The sequence below is a fragment of the Neolamprologus multifasciatus genome, chromosome 6 (genome assembly GCF_963576455.1).
Source record: "Neolamprologus multifasciatus chromosome 6, fNeoMul1.2, whole genome shotgun sequence".
In the NCBI taxonomy this organism is placed as follows: Eukaryota; Metazoa; Chordata; class Actinopteri; order Cichliformes; family Cichlidae; genus Neolamprologus; species Neolamprologus multifasciatus.
Genome location: NC_140444.1, coordinates 5,181,844 through 5,200,785, shown reverse-complemented (window position 1 = coordinate 5,200,785; position 18,942 = coordinate 5,181,844). Strand labels below are relative to the sequence as shown.

Below are 18,942 nucleotides of genomic sequence, written 5' to 3'. Positions count from 1 at the left end.
TATTTTTGGTGAAGTTTTGCTTAAAACAAGTGAAATTATCTGCCAGTGGGGTAAGTGTTTTTTTCTTATTAAGATTTCTTGAAATAAGAACAATATCCAGATTTAAATAAAGCTAAAAATAAGTATTTTACACTTATTCCAGGCAACAAATCAGAACATTGAAACTTAAAATAAGCTTTAACCACTTATTCTAGGGAACAATTAGATAGTTAAATCTTAAAATAAGCCTTACACACTTATTCCAAGCAACCAATCATGGCAATTGAAACCTAAAATAAGATTTAACCACTTGTTCTAAGCAAAATGTTGAAGAAATTAAATCTGAAAATAGGCATAAAACACTTATTCTAAGGAACAAATCAAGGCAAATAATCTAAAAACTAGTACATTAAATCATTTTAAAGATCTTAAAATAAGTTAAAAAATAATAGATTGAATTTAAGAAGATTTAGACTACAGTGAAATAATCTGCCAGTGCAGTAAGATAATTACACTTGATAAGAATTCTCAAAATAAGAAAGATAAAGCCAAATTAAAGCAGGCAAAGTATACTGTGTACATGACCTTTATTGGAAACAAACTCTCCAAACAGTAACAAATATTTCAGTGAATCATAGTACACAAAAATTTAAAGACACATTGTAAGTGTAACATTGTTATTTTGTGTTCCTTTTAGAAGTGCTAAACCAGTTAGCTACTCAACATATAAAATGTAATAAAAGAGCATTTGCAATTTTAAACACAATTTGCAGAACAGATGTGTTTAAAGAAAAAAAGTACTTTGTATTACATTAATAAGAATAAAAAAAAAGAATTCAAGTGTAAATTACAACTTCAAAGCTATCAGGCCCAAACCTTCCAACACAGACCTAAGTTACATCTTGCTCAAACAGCTCTACGTTTCAATAAACATTCCTACAGCCTGCCATGACTTTTTTGTATGAGCCTGTGGTGTCTTGCTCATGGATTTTGTCCTTTAACACTTCAGTCTAAATGACAGACAGAAGCGTTGCCACACATTTAGGATAGGTGAGATGCAGGGTGTAGTAGTATGCCATAAGATACAGCAAACCTTCTCCAAGGTCATCTGTGGTCAAATGTGGTGATGAGAGTGGTTCCAACTGCAATAAGACAGCGGGACCCTTCAAAGAGCAGAACGGGGCTGACGCTGGATCTTCTGTTGGCAAAAGAAAAACAAAGACAAAAATTGTACAATGTACGGAGAAACTCCAAAGCTATCAGGGTAGTTCAAGTATGTATTAGACTTAGACTTCACTTTATTGATCCCTTTGGGGTGCACCCTTCGGGTGATACATGAATGATGACAACCATAGATCAGATGCGCTACAGACCATATTAATGTTATTTTTCTTTAGATTGACAAATACTGTATAGAAAAAAAAATAAAAATAATATATATATATATATATATATATATATATATATATATATATATATATATATATATATATATATATATATATATTTATTCATGCCATTGAAAAATGTAATAAATTCTGCCTCATCACCGTTAGGATTATGTCTTTACACACTTTAGGAAATGACAAAGATACTGCACCTGTGATAGTTAAATATGTAATTATTTCCATTTTGTTTTTAATTTCTTTATGATTTTCTTTATTTTTATTGAAATTTTTTTTATCTCAGTGTTTGTGCCATTTCAGATTTCTGCACACCTTTTCCAAATATAAACTACATTGTTGGAGGACTTGGCATGGATAAAAAGGCCATATGCCAAATAAACTGTTAAAGTGAAGGCTTTACGGGCATTATTTGATAACAAATATGAAGAAACACAGACCTGAAGGACATCAATCAGTGCTTCACTGGCATGTCCCATCTTCTTGGGTGGTGCAACTTGTGATGGGAAGAAAGTTGGTAGTGTCCTGAACAGGGCTATGAACAGAACAGGAAAGAAAGAACTAAATCAAATTTCAGTTCAATATTCAATATTATTGCCATAATTGTAATCTTTCACTTACAACTGTTGTCACCAGAACTGCTCCTTGGTGGCAAAAGCATGTTTGATCCACCACTTGAATCTGCATCATAATCTTCTCCCTGGTCACATGGTGAGATGTCCATGAGACGCCTTTTCTTTAGTCTCATCCTAAATAAGAAAACGAAAATAGTTATATTACAGGAGTCCTAAACAAAATGTGTCGTGCTAAGTGTTTTTAAATCAAAAGCGGCAAAACTTGCCTCTTTGTGAACTTGAGCCCACAACTGTTTCCTCCTCATAAAATTTTCAGGCCCTGGAAGCAGGTCCCTTAAATCGTCCCTACTGAGGGTGTGGAGCAAGACCTCATCTATGTCTGCAGCTGTAAATAAAAGTCAGTAACTTTCAGAAATGTAAAAGTTGTACAACAATTCCAAATTGTCATTTTGTCAAATACATTTAAATGTAATTTAAATATTTTATTGATCTGACAACATAAAACTGATTCTATGTACGATCACTGTCAGTGTGTGCAACACAAAATTCATTTAGACATTAATTTGCATAAATATGCATATGCTTGGCCTACCATTTAGAACCGAAAGGCTGCAATCATCCAAACCCTCCATGATTTACTGGTGTAGCTTTTGTCAGAACTTTTCCCTGAGGAAAGAAAAACATATGTTTGGGTCAAAAGAAAAACTGAGTCAAGACACCATCTGCCATGGATCCAAAGTCTATGCAATCAGACACATGGATAAGGTGCAAAAGACAGACCAAGTAGAGCCTGTGTTAATTCAATGGTTAAGTCTTATAAAATTGCTCACTTAAAATTTATGACAAGGCTATTCCAAACTAGTTTTCAAACTAAAACTAATAGTGCCCAACTGCTTGTCAAATCATTCAACAAATGACCACAGCTCAGATTAGGCCACTTCATTCAAGAAAAAATGTTACCTCGGTTCAGCAAGGTTAAAGTGACCTGATTGATATTAATAGTTTACAACATAAATAATTGGAAGCAAGTTCACATCTTCTCCAACTTACAAGTTTATATGATTAATCATAATCTGTCGGAAATGAGGCTTAAAGTAAATCTATAGGTAAAGATGTCTTTCATAAATGTGCATTATTTTTATTCCCTTGTGTTATCTTTAATTTCATTACCCAAACTGGACTTGCAAAAAATAGTAAAATAATAAAATTTGAATAAACTCATGTTGGTTAAATGTAATTTTGGTCATAAAACAGTTAACTCTTGATGACTTAAGTAAATCCTCATTTAAGTTAAATATAGATCTGTCCAACACCCCTGTCTTTTTCCATAACAAAAAACAGCATTGTAAAGTTATGAGCCCGATTGCGAGATTTGTCTCAAACCAGTATCGGTCCTCCCAAGTTGCACACACAAACACACCAAGCACAGTGCAGACAGAGAGCACGCGGCTTAAGAAGGAAAAAAAAAACACCGCAGCTTTTTATTTTCCGTGGGTGGGAAACACAAAACGGACTTTTGCAAAGGCGGATATCAACTGTAGTTCTTTTGTCATATAGCTATGTTAAGTATATTGAACACGAAGCTAAATTTACCTAACTAGCACCATTAATAATTTTAAACTATCACTGCATGCTAACAATTCAGCATACTGAATGAACTAAGCTAGCTAGCTGGCTGGCAGTTTTGGCTAACTACCCATTGGTAGTGAACTGATAATACTGCCTCGGTAAAACTTAATATTTAACCATGACTGATGTTACTACAGTAAGTCAAAGCTAAAAGAACCCGAAATGTTTGTAAGCAAAAGTTAATTACCTCAACAGAATCCAGTCCGAACCTGCTCCCTCGTGTCCTCCGATTCAAACAGTGAGGTAATGGACAGAGCCACTTGAGGGCAGCCAGGGGGGAGGTAGGGTTACACATTTTCGTCTGTGTAAAGCTTGTAAAACGTGAACATAACATGCATAATGAACCTGCATTCGAAAAACTAATTTTAACAAATAACCCATCAATTACTATGACTGTTGTAGTCGTCTTTACAATTACATTACTACACAAGTTAAATGCAGACTTGGTATAAACCACCCCTTCAAACTTGGTATTGACCTCTACTACTCTGCCCGCCAAGAACTTCTTTCAGGTCTTTTCCCCAAACAAGATGGCGTGTTGGAGGTGTGGGATTTGTTTTGTTTTTGTTGCCTTAACAGTAAAGTCTCTTTTGAGCCATATTAATACAATTCATAGCAGTAGTCCAGACTTTTGTGTGATATGTGGGATGGTTGTACCGAGGAATACAGGAACCTAATCTAGTGCTAATACATTATTTAACTTTTTAATATGAACTAGACTATGGAACACCAAAGTGTTAAAACGTGTCATTTAATTTTTATTTTACATTGTGTATTTTTATAATATTTTATTAAATATTTATTTCACTACGATTCTTTTTTGTAATAATAGAAACATTTTGAGACACTTTAATTTTAAGCACCTGTTTAAGCAGCAGCCAATGAGCGTTCAGGTCCCACCCTGATTGCCTGAATAAGAAATTCAGTTGTTAAATGACCTCAAATAAATACACCATTATGAAAAACCCCATTATGAAACAAAAACAGACTTTGGGAAAAAGAGATTTTGGAATATAAATTCATCGAATTTAATAAAATGTCTCAAAAAATGTTCTATAATTCATAAAAAAAAATTTAATGCTACTTTAGCTTCAAGTGACAACAGATTAAAACAATCCCCTGGACAAATGCTTATATTGATCAAGATTTTGCCATTCTTTTATCAAATTTATTTTGGATTTAATTGAAATTGTTAAAATACTTTTTGCCCCAGTTGTGTCTTTACAAACTGTGTCCAAACTAAAAAAATGATAGAAGATTACATGCTGCATCTTCCCTCTCAGATTATTGCCCTGGGACCTGTAATTTGTCATACGTGTATGAAATAGAGTCTAAACGCAGTTTTTTTTAAAAAAACAATAGTCAGCCAAATTAAACTTTAAGAATGTGTGCAAGTCTCTTGTAAACCACAATCAGCTGCTGGAGTGTTGTCAAAGTGAAGCAGGAACTGAGCATCCAATATTTGTAAATGAGAAAGGACTAGGTCCTGTATCAGAGGTTGCTAATATGGAGTTTTTGGTGATTGAAGATGCTATACATTATGCCGTTAGAGTAAAGTGGCTTATTTTACATGGTAACAAATACATCTGTGACACGTCTCAGGTCTAAATATACCTTCCAATGATTGACTTTCTTATTTCAAGGAAAAAGGTGAATGTTTCTTATTTTAAGATAATTTTTTGTTTTACACTCTATCTAAAAGCTATTTTTGCTTGAAATAAAGGTGAAATGGTTCATTTTTAGATTTACAGACTAAATAAGAAAAAAAAGGAATATATACTTAAAACAAGTCTAATCATCTAACACATGAGACTGGAAACTAGTTTGTAATGTTCAAAACAAGATGGACAAGATAATCTGGCTAAATTTAAGACAATAAATCTTGTTAAGCTACAAGAAATTTGCAGTGTAGCAGTGTATAGCGTGATCACGTGATCTCGGTGTGGACGAAATCCTTCACATCCACAGAGAAAACTGAGAAACATGTTTAAAGGAATCACTGCAGGCTTGAGTTGGTTCCTGTTCCTAGTTTGCTCATTTCCATCCCAATATTTTTATTCTTGGGTTTTAATAGCGTATAGCTTCAGATCTGGGAAGTAAGGGGGTATAAATACTTACAGTACTTAAGTAGAATTTTCAGGTATCTGTACTTTACTTTTATTTACACTTTTTAATTTTACTCCCTACATTTCTAAACAAATATCTGTGCTTTTTACTCCTTACACTCTTCTTTCTTTTGAAAGTCTTTTTATTAGACAAAGGTTTCAATGCAATGTATAATACAAAGTGCTTCAAAATTTTCTCATTCTTGTTCCCACCCTGACCATTAAGCAACAAATAACTGGCAGCCTGCTGCTCAATTAAGGCTACGTCCACACGTACACGGGTATTTTTGAAAATGGAGATTTTCCGTTTCCGTTTTAAAAAATAATCCCGTCCACACGTAAAGGCAGAAATGAAGGAATACGCTGCTAGGAACATGCCAAAGCAACAGGTGGCGATATATTTCTAACCGTGTAGAAATGTTGGCCAATCAGAAGTCTAGAAGCCTCGGTGGGAAAAAGTAAACAAAGCTGGGGCATAGAAGCAGAACCGAGTCGTATGTGTGGAGGGACAGTAACTGTGTGTGTATATGTAAGCATTTAAACACTGCAGAGAGAACAATTAACAGTAATAGTATTGTAGAAATAATTTTAACCGAAACAATAACGTGGCGCACAGTGTGACGTCAAAAAATGCGCACACCTTTGACGCTGCGTTTTCTCAGTTTTTCTCGTCCACACGTAAATGCAAAAACGGAGTTTTCAAAAATATCCACCCTGGCCGGAGTTTTTAAAAATCTCAGTTTTCAGTGACCAAAAATGCCGTTTACGTGTGGACGAAAGGTGCAAACGCATAGAAAAATCTGCGTTTTCAAAAATACCCGGGTACGTGTGGACGTAGCCTAAAGGAAACACACAAAAAACAAAAACAAAAAACCATCAGTCAACTAAACAAACAGACTCATTAAAAAAAAAGGGGAAAAGAAAAAAGGGGGGGGGGGGGATCCTTGGACTACTCAGAAACAATAGTTGTGGGCCTTTCAAAGAAGACCAGAAAGGGGGACCAGAAAATTTGTTTTTTGACCCACAAACTGTATATCTAAGTTTTTCTAAGTCCATACAGGACATCATATTATTTAGCCATTGTGTGTGTGAGGGGGGAGAAGAGTCTTTCCACTTAAGCAAAATAGCTTGCCGGGCCAGCAGTAACGAAACACTCTTAACACGCACTCGTTACTTTTGTTTTGAAGCATTTGAGGGGGAGTCAGTATTTCACGTCACTGCAGGCCTTCGAAGTTCAAACCGATTTAAACCTAAACAGCAACACGCGAAAGGCGATTCTGTTCATGTATTAATCACCTGGGTGCATAAAAGAGATGAAAGATGCAAAACCGTGTGTGAAAGTCGGGGGTTAAGGTGTGCCGGTGTTTTTATTCATCTGTTTTTTTGCACACCAGAACGACTGCAGGTGTCCATAAGTTGCGGTCGCAGTACTTCAGTATCTAGCCCTACAGAAGGAGGGGGCGATGTTTTGTCACTGTGGCAGGTAATTTCAAATGCAACGTTTCTATCAGCTCACCAAACATCAGCAAACACACAAACTGTTTGTGTGCAGTTTGTCACAAAGTGTGTTGCTAGCTAAAGGTCCAGCTGCTGTATTTCACAGAAAGAGCTAACTTCACTCAGAGATGGAGAAAGATAAGAAAGACAGGACAGGAGAGGAAGAAGAGAGGTTAGATTTAAAGGTAAGGACTGCTCAGTGGGGTTTGATCAACTTGTGAATGTTGTGTTATCATATTGTGACACATGCTGTGTACTGTCAGTGTAGAGGATGGAAATCAGCCAGGACAGCTCATGAAACATCTGCTGACATGTTGTTTAATTCAGGTGTATAAATCCACAAAGAGCAGGAGGTCAGCTGATCAAACTTCAGCTCATAAAACGATTATTGTGTTGAATCCCACTTCAACCTCTCCTAATAACTAAAAATTGATCCTCTAAAAATTATCCTCTAGTGGGCCTCCGTTCCGCCTTTGAATTCACCCTCCTCTTCCTCTAAGCCCACTTTCTGATTGGCTGTCCCGCTCAAAACGATGTCTTGACCAGCAAGCAGGTGGTTTCCACCCCCGCCAGTAGGTGAGGGTTTGTTTGGGTTCGAGTTACAGAAATTTCATCCTCCAGAGATTCGATATAGACAGCCAAGAAAGGTCTTTGGTCTTTTTCGTGACCCTGTGAACTCGACACCTTCACCCCAGCGTAAGAACTATTCAAGTGTCCTGGACCTGAAAAAGAACATGAATGACTGTTTTTGCATCAAGTCAGCAAACAAGTAACTTTCCAGGTGACCTAGAAAGTGGACCTGTATTTGTGGACTTTATTAGACCAGCTTTGCATGATTCACGGTTCAGAATAATCTTTTTTTTATCTGAGGCCACAGTCACCACTCAGCCATCTGCTATTAACCAGTGGTTGCTACGGAAACATGAATATTCTCCAACTTTTTGATGTGTTTGCGGAAGTTTTACTCCTACTCGGCAAGTAGTTGGAGAGTGTTTGTGACAAGGCAACATGTTCCATGCAAATCCGCTGGTGACCAAAGCAATCACGAGGGGGGGGGTTACACCAACCTCTTTTTGACCAATTTCACCCGACAACAGCCAGAAACCTTCAGCAACCACTTACCAATGGATAAGGAAATACACCTTTTTCCTAAAGACAGGTGGTTGCCAGGGGGCGGGTCCATAGGCATGTGTGACAGAGCTCATATTCTGTCAGTTCATCCATTGTCTGAAACAAGCTGTTTCCTATACCTTTAAGGTCATTCCTTTTTCAAGTTACCTTTCTTCTGATTGGCTGCCATTTGTAATTAGAAGGTTTAAAAATGGTAATACATACAGATAAAAACCCAACAATCATATGACCCCCTATGAGCAAGCACTTTGGCGACAGTGGGAAGGAAGAACTCCCTTTTAACGGGAAGAAACCTCCAGCAGAACCAGGCTCAGGGAGGGGCGGGGCCATCTGCTGCGACTGGTTGGAGTGAAAGGAAGAAGACAGGACAAAAGACATGCTGTGGAAGAGAGACAGAGATTAATAACAAGTATGATTCAGTGCTGATAGGGTCTGTTAACACATTGATACACTGACTTCATTATTTAAAGCTTAGGTCATGTTCAACTATTATTAAATATGTTTTATTGTTAGTGTTTAATATGAATCCACATCTTTAACATTATATATATGCTAATATCAGAAGAGTTGTCATGGCTAACTCTTCTGATAGAAATGATGGGATGCTGTTTCTGTGGTAGAGACACTTTCCATAGTTTGAAACATGGTAGAAAAGCGCTTCAGTTCCTCCTCCTCGCCGTTCTGCTTCTGTCTTGTTCTCGCCACCACTTTAACTTTTGTCTTTCTCTTTCATCTTCTCCCTGCCTAACTGAAGTGCTCGGGTTTCCTCGGGTAGAAAGACACAAAAAAGGGAAAGCGGGTGGGTGGTTTGGAGGGTTGAACTTCAGCAGCAGGTAACGTTTGGCACTTAGGAAACTTTTTGCTGCGGCTTGAATATATTTCCTCTCTCTCGGTTTCTCTCTGCGTGTCGCTTTCTTCTCTTTTAATTTCCTCTGGTTGATCTCATCTTACTTTTGCTTTTCTAGCAAATTACCTACAAGCTTCTCCCTGCGCCTGTCTCTCGGTTTCTCAATCTCTCTGCTGGTCTCACCCCCTCTCTCTCTCTCTCTCTCCCTTGCTCACTATCTCCCTCTGTCTCTCACTCGATCTGCACACAGCCAGCCACAGGAATGTATCTCGAGGAACGCCTGGCGAGACGAACTGGATCAAACGAGTTCAGAGCAGTGCTGGAGCCCGGCTGTCTCTCTCAGCTTCCATCTCTTCGCCTTCTCCCTCCTCATCCTCTTCCTCAGCACTCCCCCTCCTGCTCCTAAGTCTCCTGTTCCACGTTTTCTCTGTCTCCCCCTCCTCCTCCTCCTTCAGGTCTCCCTCTTTTCCTCCTTGCTTTCCTGCAAAATCCTTTTGCTGCTCTTTTTCTCCTCTTTGCCCTCCCTCCCGCCTTCCCCTCGCACTCTCTCTCTCTCCTCTATTTCTCTGGCACGATAGAGAGACAAAGAGATCTTTTGAATGCCTTTGCGTGTAGGAGGTGGACCTCAAGGGAGGGGATCGTGTGGATGTTTGCCCTGTGTGTGTTAGACTGTGTTTATGTGCACATATTAGAGCCCTTTAGCCCAAAGCTTTAGCTGTAACAGTGAGGAATTCAATTTGATACAAAGGCGCGCACACACACACACCTTCTCCACATCAGACAGCCAGCCGTGTCGCGCTCTCCACCCTGTCTGTCAGTCACTCAGGCGGCACTCATAATTGGCTTATAATGTCCTTGTTACCATACAGGGACCCCTTTGCCCCAACCCCCACTTCTGTCTGCTAGCCGGTTTGTAACTCTTCAAAACAGGCCGTCAAGCATGGGGGTGGGTTAATGTCTCTGTGTGTTTGTGTGTGTGTGTGTGTGTGTGTGTGTGTGTGTGTGTGCATTCATGTGGAGGTTAAGGGGTGGGTGCAGAATCAGGTCTCCCCCTGGGGCACTTGCACAGGGATGCACTCCCATCTTTGTCTGGGGGACAATGGAGATCTGTGGGTGTGTGGGTGAGAGTGCGTGTTCGTAGACATCCATGCGTTCATCGCTTTGATCGGGCTTGTTTTCGTGCTTCGGCTTGTGTGTCAGTGTGTGTGTGTGTGCATAGATAATTAGTCCCATTTGTGCGTGAGACTGGTGACTCCTAACAGATCCCAAGGTCAAAGATGTTCCTGTCTTGACTTGAGACCTACTAGCTGGAGCTAAATGCTAGCAGACTTGATGTAATTCTGTTGGATAAACTGGTTTTTGCATTAGTACTGTTTAATGGGGTTACTGGAAATATTGTTTTTTTACACCAGAACGGGGGGAGGTATCATTACTGTCGAAGGAGACAGTCAATCACATCATATTATGGGATGGCCTTGCAGAAGGCCTTGCGGTTACAACTTACCTGTGAAGTAAATTTAACTGAGAAGTATAAATCCACTGTTGGGGGTGAAAGCAGGGCCACAGGGATCCCCTGGAGATGGACGAAAGCGCTGCGTGTGGCACAGGCTTGAGACCGCTGCACAAGAGGAACACGCTGGAACATGTTAATGATCTAAATTTAGTCTTTTTACATCTCAAATCAACATTAGTCTGAGGTTTGTGGGGGACCAAAACTGTTTATATTATCATTTATATTTTCTATTTATTTATTTATTGTTAAATGTATTTATTTATGCATGTATTTGACTGAAGTTATTAATTTCTGCATATTTTAATAGTTACATTGTAGCTTTTTTGCTTTATAATGCAGATAATGGGGTGTCATTCAGAGTCATGGGGATTTTAGACGCCAGGCTTGCAAAAAGCTGGCTCCAACTGGGGTGTTTAGCCCATTGAGCTAAAAATTAAATTAGTAAAATCGGAAAATCTAAAGTAAACAAAACAGTTTGAGTCCTCAAATCAGTCTGTGTTCACCGTGCTCTAACACTAAGCTGAGGAGAACACATTCAGGTGTTAATTCTCCCTGTAAAAGACCCCTTTGCTCATATTTTACATTAAGCTGTGAATCGGAGCTGGAAGTAAGTATGGTAGGTCCCCTTTAAATAAAGACATTGTGGCAACTGGTTGCACGTTATAGGAGAGTGTCGTTTTCTTAGTCACCTTTTCTTAGGGTCGCACAACTATCAAATTCTAGTAACTGCTATTTTATAGAGAAATTCTTTGCATATACTGAAAATGTCTCTTCTATCTGTTTCTCTGCTTCTCTGTCTTGCTATGTGTGGATGTGTGTGTCTGTGTGTAATTGTCCAATGCCTCTTTAAACCACATGTCTTTTGAAATAAGGAAGTGGCTTCTGATTGGCTGCTTTGTTGGGCTGTGGGCGTGTTAGAGCCGCTGCAACTGAGCTGGGGATAAAAGCCGAAGCGGCTTCTGAGCCGAGGCAGACTGCGAGTTTCTAGATGATCTCCCAATGGCGCACACACACACACACACACACACACACACACACACGCACACACACACGCAAAAGAAAATCAGTGTGACAGAGATGAGTGATCTGTGTGGGTGAACAGGAAGAAAGACAACACAGATGAAGTAAAAGTGGAATAGAAAAGGAGGGAGGGGCGGGATTGAATGAGGAGCTTGAGGGCAGCTTATGAGGGACAAAATCAGAAGCAAAAATGATGAAAGATGAAAAGGAGTCAGGAGAGAGGGAAATTGGAGATGTGAAGGAGCGCGGCGGAGATGGGAAATTAGAGCAAAAGGGCTGACACGGTGAACAAAACGCTAGGAAAACAAGGGTGGTTGGAGGAGAGAGGTGCATGTTACAGCTGGGATGCACGAGAGCGGGGATAGAGGAGTAGAAGAGGAGGAGAGGAAAAGGTACATGTGACCGGGAGCGAAGGATAGACGAGGGGGGAGGCGAGGAGGGAGGAGAGGAGGAGAGTGGCGTATGTCAGCTGGAGAACAATAAGAGGCGTTCATGACACGTCTCCAGGGGTATCGACTCAACGTGTTCCTCCTAATAGGAGCTAAAATAATTAATAACTTCCTCCGCGGTTTCGGTTTGTCCGTCTCCCTCTGTTGCTCGCACACAGAGCCGCTCAGATGCTGCACATATGTAGGCGCGCGCACACTGGCGAGTAAACGACAAGTTCCCCTTCCTCGGAAAAACACACATTGTAGTGAGACGGGGGAGAGGGAGACTCCTGTTCTAATGTTCTCTCACATGAATAAGTGATGGTGTTAGGAAGTGACAGTACGGGCGGGAGGGTGGTCATGTACGCGAGCGTGTGTGTGTGTGTGTGTGTGTGCGTGTATGCAAACACACTTCCTTTTCTTTTTTGCATGGCTGGTTCCTCGGGACCCCAGAACCATTGCTCTGGAACAAAGCCTACCACTGGTGTTCATCAGTTTTGTTGGTGTGTGTCTCTCTGTGTGTGTGTTCATTGTGTTTCATGGCCATGTGTGTGACATGCTGATGTTTATGGCCTGAGGGCACGAGGGGAGAGCGTGAGTAGGAGGAGGAGGAGAAAAAGGCAGAACTACAGATAGAGAGGGAGGGGAGGACCGGCGAGGAGAACAGGGTGAGAGAGAGACGAGTGTGTGTAGTCATTGAGATGTTGAAAGCGAGCCGCAGGCAGTCTGTGTGCTCTCTCTCTCTTTAATTCCCCCCCCACCCCTCTCTCTCTCTTTCTCTCTCGTCTTTGTGAGCTTGGAGAGCAGATAAAAGCCGTCCTAGTCTTGAGGACAATAACGGCCATCACAGCTTTGCAGCAGTCGCCGTCGCCTACCTGCCTCCTCTTGTCTTTGTAGCATGAGTGTCTCCGGTGCCGGTTTAATGTGTATACGCTGCAGACAGCGACACAGACAAACACTGACTGCCTGTATAGATGTAGAGTGCTTCAGCCTGAGCTCCGTCTGGTGTCACATTAAGCCCTTCCACCCCTTGTTTTCAGCCTGCGAGCTCCTCGCTCATGCAGCTGCAAAGTTATAGGCTGTTTTATCTGCTGTAGCTCCACTATAGAGGATGAATTTCTTAGTAGGGATGCAACTTTTCATCTTTTTCACATCTGACGCTCACGACGACGCCGTGACTTGTGGTAGCTGTCGATCCACAGTAGAATTATTTTACAGATAAAGTGGAGTTTGCGGTTGCTCGTGTAGTTACTTGATAATAACTACGCATCCTATGCAGATGAGCTTGTGTTCAGTCAGGCCTGACCGAGAAGAGGCCACGCATAGGTAGAATGCTGATTGGTTGAGAAGTTTGCTTGAACAGGAAGGGAAGTGACAGCGGAGCTCACCACAAGGGGGAGAAGTGCGAAAAATCATCAAATGTCAATGAAGCAGCATGAGAAGCACAGATGTTGGCTGTAGAGGACAGTTTGATTGTTGTTAACGGTCGTGTTTACATGTTATCTTAATTAACGTGCACAAAACTGTTCGTCTTTAACACTGCCCCCTAGTGACAGGAAACAGCTGCAACATGTAGACAATGATCTACAAAGTGCAGAGTAGGACCAGCGCACAACCATGCATGTCCCTGAAGGCAACATGAGGCTTAACTTTAATCAAATGCAACAAATAAATACATCTATGAATAAAAATGTGCAGAAATTCTTTTATTAGTAACATCGCAAGTTTGCATTTATATTTTTAGGATTTATTTTTGATAAAATAATGAAGATTAGACACGAAATTCGGGGAGAGAGTGAAAGAAGCCATATAGGGTGAACCCTGCATTAAACCTTGCAGTATATGATCACATGTAGAATCTTGTGCACTAATTTTCACAAAAACCTCACACATGGAGCAAAACCAGAACGAGATGGGTGAAGGGAAGAGTTCGACTGACGACAAATCATTATGTTAGCATTTGCAAGAAAAGCCCCTTACGTGGGTCTGCTCTGATGTAAGATAACTGCAGAGACGCTGAGTGAGCCCTTAAAGGAGGACTGAACTACAGCACCTCAAATAAACAAGGAAAACTCTGAGAAAGGAGAAATAAATACCTCCAACCTGCTGACCCTACGCTCTTAGCTTTCTTCCCCATGCCTCCAGCACCCAGCATGCTGTTTTTAGAGTGTGCCATAGCAAAGACAGCACAACATAGAATTAAGCACAGAATGAAATTATAGCCTGCTGTCGCAAATACTCACTATAGCTTTTTGGGTCAGGATATTTGATCCAAATTTTAAAGCAGTGCGTCCCAAATTGATAGTATTAGTCTGGATAAATAACTCACCAGGATAAATATTTGCTGGTTACCTAAAGCCAAAGTCACACAGGTGTAGAGACTCTCAGATTTCATCCAGCGACAGCAAACAACCTCCAGCAACCACTCACCAACTGGTTGGGGAATATACACCCTAGTGACCAGATGTTGCCAGGGGGGTCTCCAGCTGGAAATGCCCCTGCCCCCTTTGACAACACAAACAACCCAAAATTAGAAAAACAAAGAGCGCTGCTGTAGCTTAAACACGACATTTCAGTGGAAGTGATTATTAGTAGATATATCTGAGCCGCTTCAACCTTTTTACACTCAAAGTCTTGATGTGTATCGGAGCAGAACTCTTAAAGAGTCTGTATACTTTCACTCAACCTTGACCTCATAAACGAACGTCTCTCCACATCAGCAAGCATCCAGTAAGCAACAGTCACCTGTCAGTGTTTGTGCTGCACTTGCTGCACCGCGTTGGCAGCCATTTTTTCCCCATACATGAGGGTCGGATTAGACCCCATCCGAACCAGCAGCGCGAGTCTATTTTTAAAAGCTGTGTGTGAGGTTAACGCAGAGTTTTTGGATTGCGTGTGTGTGTTTGTTTGTGTGAGATGCGCTGAAATTATGTGTAACCAATATCACATTTACTGCTGTGTGTGTGTGTGTGGCTACATTAGCAGATGTGTTTGGCTGGAAGTCATTTATATGGTAATGATGTCATTTACCTCTGAAATGCATCTTCCTCAACACTGCCAAATAGGGCTTATCCATATTGGCAAAGCTGCTGTGTGTGTGTGTGTGTGTGTGTGTGTGTGTGTGTGTATTTGCTTTCTGGAAGGATAGCAGGGGGTTGCAACATCTGCATCCTGTAATATATCAAGATAAATTGTATTTGCAAGTGTTTGTTTGTGTGTGCGTGCACAGTGGTTTGTTTACCTTACGTTGATCGGAATGTGAAATTTCCAAGGTTTTGCGGGCAAATGCAGAAGTCATTTGACCAGAGTGAGTCAAAGCCTGCAGCTACACAGCCTCACTTCCCTTTTGCTGATGGGCAACAGCACATGTGCACACACACAACACACAAACATACCACTTATATTTGATCAGGCGACATGCAATCTAAGAGCGCTCCGGGGCGCAGATGACGTCACCTTTCCTCAGCCACCGCGCACACATACATACCGCAGTCCCGGGGAAATAACGAAGACGTTGGCGAGCTCTGAGGGTGACAGACAGACAGCAGGAAGTGATCCTGCCTGAAGATTTGACCCAACGAGCCCCAGAGCACCCTCATTAGAACACCAGCCCGCCCCCCGTCCCAACCTCGCGTGTGCATGTTTGTATTTGTGTGCTCGGTCTGCCAGCCTCTCACTGGTATCCACAGGCCTTAAATAACCACGCAGAGCCTGTTGCTTTTGCGATAACTATCATTAACATGCTGATTACAGGTCTGGGCATCTTAAAATAACACATACACACTGGGGCCGTGGATCAATACTTGCATGCTGGGGTAATGATGGGTCTGCCTGGCCTGCACAGATGAGAGAGATGATGCATTACGCGGGATGGGCTCGACGGAGGGAGATGTAGTGAGAGGAGAGCAGAGGAGGAGGGGCTAGCAGCTGAAAACGAGTGAGGCAGGGAGGTGAAGACGGATGAATGAAGAGTGATGACGACGGCGTTTTACAGGCAGGCTAAAAGTCTGTTTAGTACGGTATAAAAGTGCAGTTTATACGCGGCCAGCGACAGTGACCACACGCACACATGTATGAACAAAGCAAACACATGGAAACAAGAAGCCACAGCACAAAGTTGTTGTTGCATTAAATGAAAATCAGTCTGCCATAAGATGGGATCAATGGGATGAAAGAGGATGAGAGAGAGAGAGGCAGGGAAAAAGGAGAGATGTATTGTAGAGGTCTTGATAGATTAGTATATCTGTCTTTTGTCATCCCTCATGATTTCTGCCCAGAGGCAGCGCGGCGAACAAACACACTCGCACACACGCCAGCCGTAGACAAAGACGTCCGTTTACAATGTACAGTGGCAGAACAATTGGTCGTGTCCTTTAGTAAGTCAAATAACATCGGAAAATAACATCGGACCGTGCAGTTTGTGCTGGGTTTATATAGCGCTGTCCATCTGCTGCAACCATAGTACAAAGCATGGACGCAGCTTTTGCATCTGGCCTGCTTTTAACCTCCATTCTCTTTATGGCCAGCAGGGGGCGACTTCTATGGTTGCAACAGCTATCAGTTGCATAGAAAGCTATGAGAAAAAGGACTCTGGCTGCCTTTGCTTTGACCTCAGTAAATATAGTTTATGGTCACTCATTATGCTTCGTACTGAATAAAGCACAACGTCTATATTGGCAGTAATAAGTGAGACGTAACTGCATTCACACATTTCAGGATAATATGAATGCTTGCAAACAGTGAAGCCCTACCAACATATAGAGATTGACAGACCACGTGACTTTCGTGCATTGCATGCCGGGAACTCGTAGCAAAACAATCCAAGTACCGCATCAAATGCAAGCATTTGCAGCACCGCAAAACGTTCATTCTCCAGTTCTACACATTCGCTAACCGTTTACTAATAGGACCTTTATGCTCAATGGTAATTAATTAGTAGTGGAAATAATTTCTGGTACGCATTACAGAAATGTAGCAGTGACAATAATATTGTACGCTGTAATCGTACTGGGCAATTAGTGATACAAAAAAACTGTTTTATCCTGTGAATAAAAGTATATGTTTTTGTCAATGTACCATGGTAATAACAGAAGCGAAACGCAATCTTGTGTCAGGACAATTCACTATTTATGCACAATAAACAAAGGCTAGTACCTCTTGCCACGAGTTCCCAGAATCCTTTGTGGTTTCACCCCTGAATGACGTCACATTTTCAATCTCTATTACTTCTATTATATAGAAGATGGACTAATGTTAGCATTCAGCAGCGACAATAACAAGGGCCTGTTAGCTGCAGAGTTTGTGAGTTGCTAAAGCTGTTAAGCTGAAGTTTAGATCTCATTTATTATAATATTTTGAGCTTATTTTAACTGATGCTTTTTTTTTTATTTTGGAAAATAACTACCACAGACCCGTGCAGGTGTTTGCTGATTCGCCTACTTCTTAAGTCGAGCGAAAGACTGTATATAAAAGAGGGATCTGATAAGTAATGCGCCACAAACATGCATTGTTCCTATTCACCTGCAGGGGGCGGCCTCTGTGAAAAGAAAGCCAGTTGTGTCCTTTCTTAATAAAACGTTTAAATTTAGTCAGTTTTGTTCTCATGTGGAGTAAAAAGGATGACAGTGCAGGGTATTCTTTAGAGGAGGCCCACTTTATGATTGGTAAATCGCAGCAGTGCAGCATCCTCGGTTTCTCGGGTCGGTCCATCAGATGGTGATGGCTGAAAAACATCAACTTGAGGCTTTAAAACAAGAATTGACAAATCAGTGTCACAGTGTTGTGATGTCTTCTTCCATTTTTTTTACACCTAACATTAGGGCTGCCGCGATTAGTCAACTAGTCACGATTATGACGACTGATTTAATAGTCGACGCGTTGTTTGAAGCTTTGTAAGATCACAAAAGACGCAGGAATAAGAAGTAGGATTTAAGAGTGTAATAACGGACTGAAACAGAAGATGGCAGCACTGCATGTACAAGGATGCCAGCTGCCGTTAAACACCGAAGAAGAAGAAGCTGTGTCCCAGAATTCATAGTGCGGCCCTGCTCAGTTTCCAACAATGGCGGCAGCTAGTTAGTTTTAATATTACTCTTATTATTCTTTCTGGGTCACAAAATAAACGTTTAACATATTTTCAGGTGAGAATGTAGCTGTGTAAACCTCAAATATCTGCTCAGTTTATCAAGACACCACATATTTTCAAAAGTGCTCCGACCTTTTCGGAGACGTCTGTTACCCACTAGCTCGATAGCTAGCCGGGGGCAAGGCTAACTAGAGAACACCGGACTCCCGGCAAATCGTTTTCAAACCCACCGCCATCTTTCGCTACTCAGGTTAAATATATATAAGTCACTTAGATAACTTAAAAATGTTATTGTTTGGCTTTTTTCAGTATTTTATTTGTTCCTGAGTAAATCGGTTTGGCTGAGATTAAAGTTATAGTTTTTACACAGCTGAATAAACGTCAAGCAGACAGCTGATTATTAGAAGTGTGAGATGCTCGAGACAAACTGCAAATTTCATTAAAATTTAATAAACTATCATCTTGTCTTTATTTTTAGTTAGCACATACCTTAAACACTTAAAGCTGTAAGCTAATGATAGTTATATAAGAGCAGATGCTGCTGGTGCAATAAGCTGTACGTTCAATGGATGATGATCTGATTAGTCGACTAATCGCAAAAATAATCGGTGACTAGTCGACTATCAAAATAATCATTTGTGGCAGCCCTACCTAACATGAATGTGGCCTTTACCTGTAAGAAACCTTGTTTTTTTTGTACTGTGATAACAGGCTAGGCTGCCCTGTCAGT

The 18,942-nt window shown here is 40.9% G+C and overlaps 1 protein-coding gene and 1 long non-coding RNA gene across 2 annotated transcripts in view; one reads left to right on the top strand and one right to left on the bottom strand.

The window, feature by feature from the left end:
• The window catches only part of maml3 (mastermind-like transcriptional coactivator 3), a 153,881-nt gene that overhangs the window by 36,251 nt on the left and 98,688 nt on the right, over positions 1–18,942 (top strand). The gene's annotated exons all lie outside the window — the stretch shown is intronic.
• On the bottom strand, positions 550–5,484 carry LOC146516226 (uncharacterized). The gene is made up of 6 exons (XR_014874712.1): positions 3,774–5,484; positions 2,550–2,623; positions 2,224–2,342; positions 2,004–2,131; positions 1,823–1,917; positions 550–1,177 (listed from the first exon to the last, which is right to left on the bottom strand). It is a non-coding gene; the product is annotated as an uncharacterized LOC146516226 (long non-coding RNA).